The sequence below is a fragment of the Canis aureus genome, chromosome 8, assembly GCF_053574225.1.
Source record: "Canis aureus isolate CA01 chromosome 8, VMU_Caureus_v.1.0, whole genome shotgun sequence".
Taxonomy (NCBI): Eukaryota; Metazoa; Chordata; class Mammalia; order Carnivora; family Canidae; genus Canis; species Canis aureus.
The window spans coordinates 10,153,524-10,169,668 of NC_135618.1; the positions used below are offsets into that span (position 1 = coordinate 10,153,524).

Consider the following 16,145-nt stretch of genomic DNA (forward strand, 5'->3'; position numbering starts at 1 on the left):
GGGCCCATGATCTGAGCTGAAGGCAGATGTTTAGCCAATTGAGCCACCCAGCAACCCAGATTCAGTATTTCTAAATAGACTTCTAGATGGGGCTAATGTTCCCGTGCCATGGATCACACACTGAGTAGCAAATTACAGGAGTTTGAGAACTATAGGTCGATCCTTCACCTATTTTCAACTTCACATTATTTGATAAGCCAATTAGGAGGAACGGAGTTAAAAATGGGTGATACTATAAGTTAAACTTGAGTAGACATGCCACCAGCAAGATATCAATAAAGCATCTAACTCTGGTTGTCAAGACTTCCAGAATCTGTATAAACTAGGGAGGAAGGAAAGCATTAGGACATTTTGGCCATTTTTATAATTTAGGTCAGGTACTGAAATCCATAAAAATTACTTGAGATCATTTTTATACCAGTTCTTCATCTTCCACATCTGACGTTATGACATATCTCAGTTTTACTTACATTTTCTTCTTGATGTGGACATTTTGCCATTTATGATTCTTCTTCTCTTGTTGTAGTAAAATCTAATTAGTGCTATGAAGCAAATTCTAGGCCTATTTATGGATGTTACTTTGGATCTTATTTTTTTTAAGTTTTTTTTTTTAAGTTTTTTTTTTACTTATTTATGATAGTCACACACAGAGAGAGAGAGAGAGAGAGAGAGATTGAGAGAGAGAGAGAGAGAGGCAGAGACATAGGCAGAGAGAGAAGCAGGCTTCATGCACTGGGAGCCTGACATGGGATTCGATTCCTGGTCTCCAGGATCTCGCCCCGAGCTGAAGGCTGTGCCACCCAGGGATCCCACTTTTTTTTTAAGTTTTTTTTTTTTTTATCTTATTTTTAATAGAAGTGAGGTAGCTTAACTAGAGCCTTCATTTCTCACAAGAGAATGGTTATCCTACCTCAAACTGTACTGATGAATGCAGTATATCACTATATGGTCAAATGTCAGATGGGCTATGTGATCTCCTGTTACTTAAATGAAGTACGATCTCGAAATCACTGTAACTCATTTTTTAAAAAATAGCTGAGAGAAACAAGATCTTTGGTGTATTTTATGAAGGATATGTTACCCATCCATTCCTCTAGTGAGAAAGCCCTAAATGTATCTAAGGAATTCTTGATGTTCTGAATAAAATGGGTTTTGAACAGAAACATGTAGGAAGTCTGTGCATATATATTCCATAGCTTCTCCAAAAGAGCTAGGCACTGAAGGGGAGCAGGGTATAACCACCCAAGCTATGTCTCTTTGACATAAGCATTATTTTAGGCTGATTTTAAAGAAACATCTGGCATAGGAAATGATCTAAAAACTGAGAAGTTACCCTTTTGTAAGAGACATTTACATGTATAGGGAAATGTACAATCTCCATCTGTTAGACTGTCTCCTTCTCTGTAGCAGGAAGAGAAAAATGACTCTAAATTTCTAAAACTCTTACTGGTGGAGAGGGCAATGACCTAAATCTGCACAACAACCTTGCCTTTATTTACTGTGCTTTTCCTACTAACCTTCATAACTGACTCCTTACCTCCAATATTTTCTTTTGTTTTTAGCTGAAGATGTTATTTAAGCTGACAGCTTGGAATGTTTTGGGCAGTTATTCGGTTTTCCTAACCATCTCTCATATACAGGTGGTACACATGCTATTAAACTTCTGTTTGTCTCCTATTAATCTTTTTTTATTATTATTACAGATGTATCTCAGCGAAGAACCTAGAAGGGTAGAGGGAAAATTATGTTATCTCTCCAACAGCATGTTAGCACACTAAAGGCACTGAGAAGTTAGCAATCAGCAAGATAAAGAAATTATTTCTAGGTACTATAAATATTATTCCAGGCATTGAAAAAAATATTTGGTTTAAAGTCAAATCATTCCAAATCTGGGTACTTGTTTTTAATCATCTTAGGGACTAGCTAACGATTCCTAACAATTAACCAGGCCATGCCTAAATGCTTTATTGCATTATTTCATTTACTTTTCCCCAGTAAGACTAGAAAGTACAGTTCCCTTTCTCATTTTATAGATAAAAAATGGAATCTTAAGAATCTCAGGCATTAAAAAATGCATCTGTGAAATAAAATGTATTACTGTCATTTGTTTTTATTACCTTGTTTATTTGGGTGCCGTCAGACTATTTTGTGTTGCTATATATTTTTTAAATAGTCTATGAATAAAGTATCCCATGTCTCTCTACCCACTATAGGGGCCAAGGGCAGGATGTCCCAAGATGGGCCACTTTGGTATGAAGATTATTTTGAGTAAAAAAAAAAAAAAATCAAAACTTGGCAGACTCAGGAAATGTTCTTTATCCATTTCCCTCAACTGACATAAAACAATTCAGATAGAGAACGTGCTTCAGGAAGAGAGCTAGCACCATGGATATATTATGATATAAACTAGGTATGGTAGGGATGCCGGAGTGGCTTAGTGGTTGAGGATCTGCCTTTGGCTCAGGTCATGATCCCAGGGTCCTGGGTTCAAATCCTGCATTGGGCTCCCTTCGAGGAGCCTGCTTCTCCTTCTGCCTGTGTCTCTCATAAATTTAACACCAATAAAAAATAAATTTAAAAAAATTGGTATGTAGACAGAGAGTAACCTAGTAAGGTCTAGCAGGGATTATCAAAGATCTCTGTCTCAGTGTTTCCCAGAGGCTCAGCAAATCTTTATTTACCAAACATTTACTGTTTTCCATGTTCTTGTGAATTATATTCCTTCCCTTTGAAGTCCCAGCCCCCTACCTCCCTCTCTTTAGTTCAGAATCACATCTATACCTCATGTTGCCTGTCTTTGGAATTTCTGTGTCTGTATGGATTCCCTGTACATATGCCATTAAATATGATTTTCTCCTGTTGGTCTTTCTGATGTAAATTTGATTCTTAACTCTGACTAGAAAGATCTTGAAGGGCATAGGGATATTTGTTTCCTGATACCACCTTCCAGGAGGAGGCATTAAACAAATCAATTCTGACTTCAGTATCAGTAAGAAGCATGCTATTCCTGAATAACTATTTTTATTTGATCTTATGGAAACTAATGGCTATACATTGATTATGTTTCCATTTTCTATGTTGGCTCTAGAAGAATTAGAGCTAGCAAGTGAAAAGTACTGCATATGCTGTTCTAAAAATACTCTTGGAATCCCCAGTCTTTTTGCATTGTCAGGACACTAGTGAATAGAGAAAAATGGAATACTTTCACTTGCATAAAACTGTAGTCACCAAATCATAGCTAAAGGAGTAAAGGCTGCCTGAAAGGCTTTTGGATTCATAGATTTTAGAATTGTAGTAGCCATAATTTTTTTGCCTGAATACTTTATTTCAGAAATGAAGAAAATGGATTATTTATTTTATTTTACATAAATAAAGTACAGCAACATCACAGCAAAATCAAGTCTGTTCAGATATCTTTTCACTAAACATTATTATTTATTTGTCTGCTCTTGGATGATAATGTACAACCTCACAAATATTGTTTATTTTTCAGGAAATATGATATGTTATGGATTGATAGTAAAACTCAGATACAACAGAGTCCCTGCTCTAAAGGAATTTATAGCTTATTGGTGGATATACCCAAATAAATCAACAACAATGTGTAGTAGGAAGCAGGTGAAAAATGTAGTACCTTAATTGTTATCACAATTCCTTTCAGGTAACTCTGGGATTTTCTTGTTTTGTTTTATCTTCCAGAAAAGTAAGTAAGCTTCATGAGGTAGAAGATGAGATAAAAACATAACAGAAGAGACATCATTTGCTCTTCATTAGAAATAAATATGAATGTGGGAGGTAAGAAGAAAAGAGAAGTGAAGAGATGAGAAGAGAAATAGAAACATGACTAGACTTTATTAAGTATGGAAAAGTCTGAGAGATTTTTGAGGAAACCAAGTTTGAACAATGACCTGAACTTCTTTCTCTTGCTTAACTATAAATCCCTCTGTGTCAGTTAAGACTCCTTTAAAGATTTTATTTGTTTATTTGAAAGAGACTGAGGAGGAGCAGAGGCAGAAGAGAGGAAGCAGACTCTGCTGAGCAGGGAGCCAGATGAAGGGCTTGATCCCGTGGGGCTTGATCCCAGGCTTGACCCCAGGACCTGAGATCATGACCTGAGCCGAAGGCAGAGGCTTAACTGACTGAGCCACCCAGGTGTCCGCACTTCCTTCCTTCTTTCTCAATCAGTGGTGTTCCTTCCTTTTGTCTTTGTTTTTGTTGTTTGCTTTTCTGTTTTTTTCCCATTCTGTTGTGGTGACAAGATATGTGTAGCAGTAAGAGCCTAGGTGTCTCAGAATCAGATCTAGTGCAAAAGAAGAACCCATTCCTTATAGTTCCCAGCATGAAAAACTGACACGAATGGTGCCATTTTAAAACTGAGCCAGGGTGGCCACTGCAGAGAAACTGGGACCAAATCTTTGGACTGGACAAAATGACAATTGTTCTCAGCAATTACTTGAGAAGTAAACAGGGCACTCAGACCCTAAGACTGAAGGTTGTGGAGGTTTTGAAGAGAGAGTCGGTAGTCAATGGAGGTATAAGCCAAAATAGTTTAGGTTCCTAAAGTCCTATTTTTTTCTCTCTTCTTAATACATGTAATAGTGGCTCCACCCATTCTTTTTTCCTTAGAAAAAACCATGATTCCACATTACAAGCCAGACACTTCAAGTTTCCACCTGAATCTGTGCTTCCTGAATTGTGATTTTAGGTTTACAGTGACAACAGTATAGAAAATTCCTATATACCCCAATACCCAGTTTCCTATATCATTAACATCCTACATTAGTATGATACAATAAAGAATTTACTACTCTCCCAATAAAAATTTTGAATTATGACTCATCTTTTCTACTATAGAACTTTATGAAAGTTCATTTAAATAAATAAAATTATTTAGAAGCATGCTTCGTTGGTAAGAATATGCAGGAAAGATATTGACAAATGTTTAATTATATCCTAAATCCTTCTGTAGTTTAAGAATGTTATTTTTAATTAGCAATTTCCAGACATGACTAGGTGGTGAGAATCCATATCACAACGCCAGTTGTACTTGGATTATGTTAAAAGTGATTTCCAACACTGGTGATCTCAGCTTGAACTTTCATCTGTTTTCTTCAGTGCCATTCAATGCAAAAGTCACCACAATGTGGTTGCACCAAAGAGAAAGGTTCAACCACTAACACTACTCAAATGTCTGCCAACCCTACCTAACAAGTTAGTGGATTTTTTTTTTTTCTCTTTTACCCTTCTGGAGTAGGACTAAGTGTGGCTTCTGATTACCCATATTGGGAGAAGTTCTAATCTCCTTCCGGCCAGAGTTTTTACATATTCTTCTCTTTGAATTGCTTCTCTCAGCTCCTAAACTTTGTTCATCTTATTAACTTTTATTAAAAAAAAAAAACAAAAACAATGCAATATATTTAAAGAAACCTTCCCCATCTCTTTAAAAACATTAGCTTTTCTAATTTACAATCTTATTGCACATTGCTTCCTTTCATCTTTTTCTCACAGTATAAATTTACTTTTGTGATTTATTGATAAATACTGTCACCACAGTAGATTGTGAATTCAGAGCATGCAAAGAATGTGTCTGTTTTTCATCATTATCGTATCCACATTAAATAGTACAGGACCTGACAATAAATATTTGCTGAACGAATGAGCTCCTAGATGAATGGTTAAAATGAGACCCTAATGACTATCCAGGTGGAGATTAGAAACACTTACCAATCACATGCACTGTAACTAGTATGTAGTAGACTCTCCATAATTGTGTACTGCTGGATAGATTTGACTATCTACCAATATTTGCTCTAATATTCTCTTGGCATCTGATTACACTTTTAATTGGATGGTGTTTTTTTCTTTATGTTTTTCCATGAATATAATCATCACCTCACCAAGAAGTCTGACAAAGACATGATTTTCTGGTACTCCAAACTAAGTGCAAATTGAGATTTATTGGATTAAATTAAAAGATAATGTTTGTGCTTTTGTTTCTCTCCGTGTCTCCTTCTCTCCCCCTCTCACCACCCACTTTCCCTTTTTCTTTGTAAATAGAAATATTTTTGCATTTGACTCTTATGAAGAAGATATGGGCCTTATGAAAAGTTTAAGACTAGTGTCATTCTTTCAACCTGGCTTTTGTTCTTATTTTCTTGATACTCTAAAACAGGTAAAGTTCAATTAAGAAAGTACTTTAAATCTGGATTCTATCTGCTTTTAGAACTCTTCAGATTAAAATAATTGAATAGATGCAAAAAAGTGTATTTCAAAGTCCTGTTTTGATCAAAAGTCAACATTTTACACTTTTATAGGCAGTTTAGTACAAGAACCAGAGTTTTTTTAAACCTGATTCTCTGATGCATAAAAATTTGGGTTTAATATTCATTCTTCTTAACACTAAAATATAATCAAATAAACATCATTCATTTTTACCACAAACTTTAAATAATACAAAGTATAATCATCAGATATTTTCATAGCCATAGTGAAAGTTCTGACAGTTTTGCAAGCAAAATATAATGTTTCACATAAATTATATTACTGCTTATGCTTTATTTGAAATATTCATAATATTCATTTTGTAAATACAATATGCAGTACAAGAAAATGACAATATTGTAATTGAACTTCTATAAAAATCTTGCCTCTGAAAATTTTAGATGAAATCAATCTTGCTTGAATTTTACTGGGGGTTAGAAAGACTAATTTACTCATCTTCTTTCTTATTCTGGGAAGTGTATTGTGTAAAAGATTACTGTCACTTCTTGATTTCACTTTAATCAATAACCCGGGTAAAAGTATATAGCATGATTATAAACAAACATTCTTTACCTTTTACAGACCTCATCGTACTATTAGTAAACCCACACAAATGTATATATTCCAACATTATTAGATTGTTATATAATTGCATATGAAACAAATGAAGAGTTTATAACATAGACATTGTAGAAAATATTACAACATTTTCCCAAAACTGATATAAGCTTTAATTTTGAGGAATATATTATTAATACATAATATATTTTCATCATTAATAATACCATAAAATAAATGAAATATAATCATAAGGTTTCCTTTATAAGAAATAGGATGATATAAATTTGGGACTAGAAATGATCTATGAAAAATGTGATTAGAATGTGCTAGGTCATTGAGAAAGAAACAAATTAAATATTATTTTCAGTATTTTTTTCACTTGACATTAGTCACTAATTTTGGTCCAGAAACAACTTCCATATGATAAGTCTCCAAAAATAATCCCAATATGTTTGGCACATATTATTTTTTCTTGATTCAACTGGTTGGGCAATACTAACAGTGCAATGCTCTTTAACTTATCTGCATTTTTTCTAAAGGAAATATCTTGAAAAACACCAAACAAGCTGTATTTTTAGAAATTAAAGCCAATTTATATTATTAGATGTATTTCTTAGAAAGTTGTCAAATTATTAAGATTAATGATATTCTGGAATTTCATACTTTTTGTCAAGCGTCATAACTAAAATGTCAAGATGATCAAAGTATTCTCTTCCTAAACATTTAAATGATCTTCCCAAAATAAATGGAAATTTTAAGTACACCTATTTAGCTAGGAAGAATATGATATGTATGCAGGACTTGAAATACACAGAGAATATGCATTACCTAGACTTCTGAAAGTGATCATTTGTTATTTCATAATATATATGAGAAAGATTTATTGCAGTTCAAAACACAAAGAATCTGAGGTCACGCCATATGAAATAATAAGACAATCATTTTCAACATGATTTGATATTATCTACACTCTTTGAGATCAATCAGTTTTTACCTTCACAGAATGAAGTTTATCATCTGGCCTAATCAACTTGCCTTTTACATGAAAGTAAAATAGAAGGTATTTGGAGTATGTGATGACAAATAATCTATGGATGACTACAGATCTAGATTTTAAACCACCCTTTGTTTGTTTATTAACATTTGCAGCTGTTACAGAAAGGTTGGGGAGCATTCACAAGCTGGATTCTGAATATGCCCATGCTCCAGATACTTAATACAAAGATACAAGGGTTTCTTTTTTATGCTTTGTAATAAATCAAACCCATGGCAAGAATTGTCTTGTGGCCAATAGGGAAGAGGTGCCTCACTACACGTAGGTCAGGGAGATAAGACCTCATGATACTCAGTAAAAAGAAAGAATGGATCTTGCGATCATAACATAGTAAACTTGATAAGAGGTATTCAAAAGAAGTACGGAGAACCTATATTGATGAATATCAATATATGTCTTAATGAAAGACATTAAGGCTTCTACCAAAATGCTAATGTTTTATTATTTAATTGATAATGTAGATTTTCTTTCTCTGATTACTGACACATAGAATAGATATAAGAGTTGATTTCTCCATCATTTATTTATCTTCATTCTCATTAACAGAGAACTTTAAATAGCCAAAGAATACAATTATCTAGAATGTTATTTCTCTGCTATGATATTCTTAGCATGTAGATGAAACATAAAATTAGCTTACTGAAATTTGTAGTATCACAGAATAGTAAACCAGGTAAGGAACTAGGGTTCATTAGTCGAAGCACCTCTTTGTACAGTTGAGAAAATACAGTCTCTGTAACTGAAATGAATAATGTTAACAGTGCATATGAGAGTAAATCAGTTTACCTGCAATGAATTTGTTTTTATCTAGCTTTCAAATGGAGTACTAATCACTTGCTAACGTAATAGGATTTTTAAGATACAACCAAAAATAGACATATAGCTTTCTAGTTCATATTATTAATATGCTAAGCCTTAAATTGAACATTTTTTTCAAGTTAGAAATTATTATTGGCAGAAGTTCTTTCCTTTGCATATATCGTATATTGATAGCTAATCAAATTAAATGTACATGTTTACAATATACTTAAAGTGACACAGTATGTAAATATTAATTCCATATAAGCAAATAACACTAGGATACTTGATATTCATCATATTTTTATATCTTATAGGTACAACCAGTGCAGAAAAATATTAGAAATAATCTATGTATTCATTTACAGAGCTCTGTTTGAGTGTTTAAGAGGTAGTAGAATCACTCTATAACAGAAGGTTAGGAAAACAACTCTATTTTTGAGTAATAATTAATAAATAAACATTCTGGCTAACGTTGGATGGAAGGCTGACCAGCCTCTAAATTTCATTCTATGCTAATACAACTAGTCCCTAGTAAGCTGTAAAACTTCCTTTCAGCCTCTCAAAATCTATTTGCCAAATATTTTCCTGAGAAGTAGGCCCACCAAAGTAAACAAAAATGTTAGAAGCTCTGAGCTGAAACTGTCCATAATATAATAAAGCAGAAAAACACTAATTAATAATTTAATTATAAATGAATATAATCAGCTGTATATGCAAACCCCTCCCCTCCACGTGTATATTTGAAAATCACGATAAGAAACAATATCTGCAGCAATTAGTAGAGATCAGGCTTAATTTATGAGGGGCAGGAAGGGTTAAGCTCTGATGAGTTGTATCAGCAAAGAACTGGGGAGAGATAGAACTTCAAAACAGAGAATTACAAGTTCAAAGTCCATAAGTTAAAAGAGAGTTTATTTACCACATTGAAGAATGTATTAAAATATGATGGCAAATACTGGACTGTAGGGCATCAATTTATATTACAATAGGAAAATAACATACATATTTGGCTTTTCTAAGAAACAAGGTGTCACCTATCCAATAAATTTATATTGACTTTGTTGCCTGATTTTGCCCATCATTTTTCTGCCTTGATTGAATTATCTTTCATTGCTACATCCCAAAATCAGATTCTAGAAAACTCATTGGATCTGTATGGAAGTGAAGTATGGTTCCTTATATGAACATATACTTAATTGTCTGTTTAGTCAAAAGCCCTTTTTCACAACAACATTCTAACAAGGGGTTTCTTTCCTGAAAACAGAACACAGAAAACCCAGGAGGTCTGCAAAGAATAGATATGTGCATTGTCCACCTATATTTGCAGAACAACAATATTTTTGGCAGACAAAGTATTCAGAAGATGGGGGGATGACAAGAGGACAAGTTTGCTTATATTGTGCTCATTGCATCATAAATTATGTTTTGTACCTTTCCTCTCACTGTAAAGTCTGAACATCCAAAGAGAAAAGTATCTTCATTAATCTCTGTGTCCCCCATGTCTTAGCATAGCGATTATCAAAAGTACTTATCCAGAGCACTGAGTAATGTATACAATTGTTGAATCACTATATGGTACACCTGAAACTAACACTCTATGTTAACTAAAGTGAAAAGATAACCCAGAGAATGAGAAATTTTTGCAGGAAAATATCTGACAAGGTACTTATATCTTTTACAACTCAACAATAAAAAGACAGAAACCTACTCCCCACCCTCAAAATAAAAGTACATATAGAGTGAATGGCAATAGCATTTTAATTGTCTATATCAGATATACATTCATAAACATCATCATGAGGTGGCTAGCAGCTGGTCAAGTGATGAGATAACTATTATATCTACGAGGAATGGGTAAGAGAATCAACAAATTCTTTCTTCCATTCCTGGGAAGAAATGCTCTTGAGATAATCCCTGTAAACAGACCCTCCAGTCTCCATTTTACCCCACCAGGAGAGGAATCTCACACCTTAAAAGGCGGCTGTTACATATGTGGACAACTGTTAGATTGATCTAAACTCCCCTGTGAATGTATCTTTTGCTAAGAGGTACAGACTCTGCTCTCTCATAATACAGCCCTTCAGGAATTTGAAGACCATTCATTCACGTCCTGTCACTGCACTGACTGGACTCATTTGTGTACTGTTTCCTCATAAAATGCGGTTTTTATATCCATTATCATTCTTTCATTCCTGCTATATACATTCTATACTTGCTAACTACTCTCATAAAATGAAAAACAAATTCACTAAAAGCAAAAATCTAAGACTAGTGAATTATAAGAGAAAAAGCCTATAAAGAAGAAGAAGAAAAGAAGAAGAAGAGGGAGACGAAGAAGAAGAAGAAGAAGAAGAAGAAGAAGAAGAAGAAGAAGAAGAAGAAGCAGCAGCAGCTGGGGAAGCAAAACAAAGAGTGGAAGATAAACACAGATGGGTTAGTTTATTACACAAATATTTTTGCCAAGAATTTGTGTATCAGGTTGGGGATTTAAAAAATGAATTAAAAAAATAAAAAATAAATAAAAAATGAATACAAAAAAATTTTTAAAAATAAAAAATGAATACAGCACATTATTTTCTCTTACCATCTAAGTCTGAATGAGAAAGAAATGTAAGTAAATAATTGCAATCCAATGTGATATTTGGTATAACAAAATAATGCATTCTGAAATTGTAGGTTTATTTTTAATTTATTAATGTACCCAAGTCTAGTTCCTTTCAGAGTTCCAAAATAATGTAAAAACAATTATCCTTTTAACTGTTTCTCTTTTTCTTAGTAATTGCCGTGATAAAACTTTGCTGCCTATCTAGAAACTGAGCACAAGTCCCTCAACCACTTCCTAGCATAAATCTCTACTGCAGAACAACGAAATTAGAAAATGGAGCAGCTAGTTCTATAACAAGGTAATGACACTTCAAAAACCATATCCCGCACTCCAAACAAAAGTCTGGGTTATTTCCTTTCACTTCTTTTGCTATTTCAAAAGAGTCAAGATTCCAGTCTCTTCCATGCACAGCTGCCTTCTTCCTCTAGGTCAGTTGCTCCAAATTCATTCTAAATGAGCCTTCGGTGAGGATATGATGTATTGTGCTGACTATACCTTTTTATATGAGCTCTAAGAAAACCAGATATTTGCTCCTATCTTCTTGAGGAAATGGATTCTTTTTGATTAGATTTTCTGAGATTTGGGTCAGAAATATATAGAGTGAATTTAATTCCATTAAATTCAAAAGAAAACTATATTAAAGGAATCAAGAGGCTTTCTTTTTTCCCAATAAATTTATTGGATGTAAGAGGGAGTGGGTAGGTGAAAAGATAACCCATTAAAACAAGTCCTATTGCTTGAGGTTTTGTAACTATAATTGTATTCCCCCTTTGTCTTTCTTTTTCATCCCTTATACACAAATACTCCATTCCTGCATTGGTTTCAAGTATTTTAATGATAAACTTTGAGTCAGAGAAATAATACATTGTGACAACCTTTTTTTTTTTTTTTTTTTTTTTTTTTTTGTAAATGGTGGCAGTTTTTTCATTCATGCACCATTCAAAACTGAACAGCTATTTCTCAGGTGTTTTGGGCCAGTTATAAAAAGAAATATATTTTTTTATTTAAATAATATATTCATCTTGTCTGGGATAGATTAATTAAAGGACATATTTCTTTTATTACCTGTAGGAGAATAGCATACATTATAATAAATCGGTTTCCTGTTTTATAAACAATTAGGGAACAACCAGAAAACATAGAAATAGGGAGAATGCTATTTAAAAACTGGACCCTAATCATATTTAAAGATTAATAGAAAAGATATATTGTCACCTAACTTTTTAGAAGTTTTCTCAGCCTACCTCCAAACATATTTTGGGGGGTGGATGCATAGTCAGACGAACCAATTGCTTTCATCTTTGTCTGCTAAGGATAAAACGTAAGTTATGAGTTTCAGCCTATTGGTGACTTACATAGCAGCTTAAGGGGAAAAAATAACTTTTAATCAAGTTTTGAATCCCTGCTTGTTTTTCCAAAGCACAATATAGATGCTATTTATAGTTTCAATGAAAAAGCTAGTAGTGTGTTTTCAACATTTTGTGTGTCTTGCTTTATGCTTAGGAAGCCAACATTACATTCCAAAGCCAGCTAAGTATTTGTCTCTGACAGCAAGATTTTCAAGGAGAATTTTTTTTTGAGAAATCTGTAATTAAACAATAACAGTGCTTGTAGGAAGCCAATTGCAGTTTTGTAAAATATATATCTTTATTACGAGCTTATTTCTTGAAGTTGTGCAATATCCATGCAACTGAAGTCAGGTAAAATCTTCAATAAAGTACTTTTTTAATAAACATGTGGGTTTCCTTCAAAGACTAGATGAGGCAATTCCTACCCAGCCTAGCTGAGGATATTCAGAATCATGCCTGATAATTTGATTTTATTTAGAGAGCTACTTAACTTCTGTATCCGTATTTCAAATATTTTCCATTCACTCCATGGGCTATTTTATTTCCCTTTCCCCTCACTAATAATATATGACTTATGCTTTTGTTAAACTGAGACGATATTGGCTATCTGATAGAATCTACCAAACTATCATCCTCCTCCTTTCAACATGTTTTAGTCTGTATATGTGTCCTTTCCAATTTATCCACAGGAAATATTTCTCAGATCCTTTTCCATGCCAAGTTTCCAACTGTACCTCACAGCTCCAACTGCACTTCCTTCAGAAATGCAAAGTCCTCTTCTTTTTCCTTAATCTTGAGGCCCTCCCTAAGAAGCCTTCCTATTTCTTGTTATTCTTTCATAAGCAAATGTCTTCTTCATTGAGTATGTGATACCTCATTTTTGTGACTATTCCCTCTTTAATATTTCCACAATTTTATTTTTATCATTTTACTAAAAACATACTTTCAACGATATCAAAAGATATCTTCTTATAAGACCCAGTGGCTCTTTCTGACAGATGGCAAGATATCCCTTAATAGATTCTCTCTTTTAAAATTAAGAAAATTTCTAATTTTTAGTTAGGTATATGACAACCCAGAATAAACACATGTCTCAATTCCCTTTTAATTAAGCGTGAACATAGAACTTAACATCTCACTGAATTTAGTCAATGGGATTCAATCATAGATGTCTTGAAATATTTCTAAGACATTTCTTTCAGAGCAAAGGTTCAGTCCTTCTTTCTTGAAATTGATACTGGCTGTATGAACATGATGGTTTGAGTTAGGGATCCTGATTTGGAGTCAAGAGAATGTGGAACAGCCTAAAAGAAGACTCAAGTCTTCACAATTTCTTATAATCACCCTGGCCTAAAAATTTTATCTCTAGACTTCTTTTTTTTTTTTAATCTCTAGACTTCTTATGTAAAAAATAACAATTTTGTCCATCAGCTAACTCTTCCTGAAAGAACACATCATGGTATTGACTCTTCTCCGAATCAACCTTTCTAGTCTGGCAATATTGCATATTTGTCCTCTGTTACATTAACTGTTCACTCCAAAAGACAATAAAATTCAACACAATGATATAACAAATTTAACTTATTACCCAGCAAGTATTTGATAATTGTCCGTTTCTTCCCATCCATTCGAATAATATCAGGTTCTCATTGTCACACAAATCTGCCTTCTGCTTTACTTCTTCACAGTTGTATGTATATGGTCTCTAACTAACTGAAATTTATTCTGCAACTTTCCAACAATTAAAACTATACACATGGTTGAAGAATCTTGTGAAAGGATACTTTTTATGTGATGATTTTGTCTTGAAGGAATGTTTTTATTGTTTTTTTTGTTGTTGTTTGTTTTTGTTTGTTTTAGTAATCATGTTTCTTCCTGAGTGGAACTTTAATTTGATACTTCATATTACTTCATCTTATCAATTGCTTACTTTAAGTCTGAAAATCAATATTTTCCTCTCCCGTGCTCTAGAAAAGAGGATGCAAACTACTATGGGTAGATAAAATAATTTCACAAAAAGAAAAAGATGGCTACAAGAAAATAAAAATGCGGAGGTCAGGGTAAAGAAATAGTACTACATTCATTTTGAGGAAACAGAGATTCAAAAAATGTGGTACTTTTCCATTTTGAACGATTGACGAAGGCTTTTACAAGAAGTGATAGACACAAGGCATATAGAAGAAAGAAAGAAGAAAAAAACATAAGAATTAAGCAGGAAAGTGGAACTTTACTGAGAATGTTGAAAGAATAAGAAAATCCTACTTTACCTACATCACAGCTTTGTCTGCGGAAGGGAGGGAAATTACATAGAAAATATATTGGCTCACTCTGTTGAAGCTTTTAATTCCCAAAGGCGATACTTACACTTAATTGGATTTACACTCAGTATAGACCTTGAAGATCTTTGAGCAGCTAGTTGTTGTGACTGGAGCTTTGTTTTAAGAAATCTCATTTATCAGTGATGAATAAGAAAGCTCAGAGAGATTGAGGTCAGAGGTGAGGAACTCTCTGAGGAAGTTATACTTTTATGTAGATAGCCTCTTTTTGTATAGCTAGGTTGCAGTACATCTCGGTGATGTAACTTCATGATGTTTTTTGTGTATATTTCCAGACATGTAGTAGTATTTAAATAAATTCTTACTACTCAATTAAAATAATGTCAGAGCTCAAGGAGAAAAGTTATTAGAAAACAATACAAGAGTCAGATGCCATATCCAAAATTGAATAACTTCTGTTTGATGGCGGGACTTGAGACATTGAGAGGTTATTCTCCTCTGCCTTCTAAAAACCAGATGCTGGTTTTTATAATCAAGAAATATTTCTTGTATGTGTGCTCATTTAAGCATATAGTTAATGCATCTGGGAAATGCAACATAAGAAATAGAAAAATCCATATACTTAGGAATTTACCATGGCTTAAGGGTAAGCAATACAAAGGACATATTCATTGAACTGCAAATGAGAATAATTTATAGTGTAATTCCGTAGTTTCATTAAGCAAATAAAGAAATGAGAGAAATATGCTGCAGTGTAAGAATTAACATTGTGAACAAAGAGAAAATATGGAAGAGAGTTTAAATTTTAAAGTCAGGTGAGTCTATTGATTTTACTTATCAGTCTTATCACCATCCAACTTTCATTTGGTTTCTTTATTTTCCATCCATTCATTTCATACAAAATCCCTGCCCTCAAGAATCTCCTTTGATGTGACTTAAACAATTCTCAAAAATATTTCCCCTCTCACCCTGCCCCAAACACTACTAAGTTTTGGCCGATAAACCATTACAGTAGATGTAATAATAAGACCATATTCTACAGCTTACTAGGATATTCATTCCACAACACGTTCAGAAAGATCACCTTATCCAGAAAAGGAACTGCTACTTAAAAAGTTAAAGTGCCAAAACTTTAAAATACAACTTTAGAATTTGTTTAAGGAAGAATGTATGTTAATCATTAAATTGATATTTCATATGTGAAGAATTGGATTAGATCTAGTCTTAATAATATCTGA

At 33.3% G+C, this 16,145-nt stretch overlaps 2 long non-coding RNA genes across 8 annotated transcripts in view; one reads left to right on the top strand and one right to left on the bottom strand.

The window, feature by feature from the left end:
* LOC144318320 (uncharacterized) overlaps window positions 1-16,145 on the bottom strand; it is an 85,977-nt gene that overhangs the window by 58,072 nt on the left and 11,760 nt on the right. The window contains exon 2 of the long non-coding RNA XR_013384176.1: window positions 8,517-8,615. This is a non-coding gene — a long non-coding RNA (uncharacterized LOC144318320). The remainder of the gene's footprint in view (window positions 1-8,516; window positions 8,616-16,145) is intronic.
* The window catches only part of LOC144318319 (uncharacterized), an 88,038-nt gene that overhangs the window by 34,589 nt on the left and 37,304 nt on the right, over window positions 1-16,145 (top strand). For 6 of the 7 annotated variants that reach the window (XR_013384170.1, XR_013384169.1, XR_013384172.1 and 3 more), the window contains exons 2-4: window positions 1,704-1,825; window positions 3,700-3,795; window positions 11,454-11,580. This is a non-coding gene — a long non-coding RNA (uncharacterized LOC144318319). The remainder of the gene's footprint in view (window positions 1-1,703; window positions 1,826-3,699; window positions 3,796-11,453; window positions 11,581-16,145) is intronic. The other variant, XR_013384173.1, reaches the window with a different exon arrangement.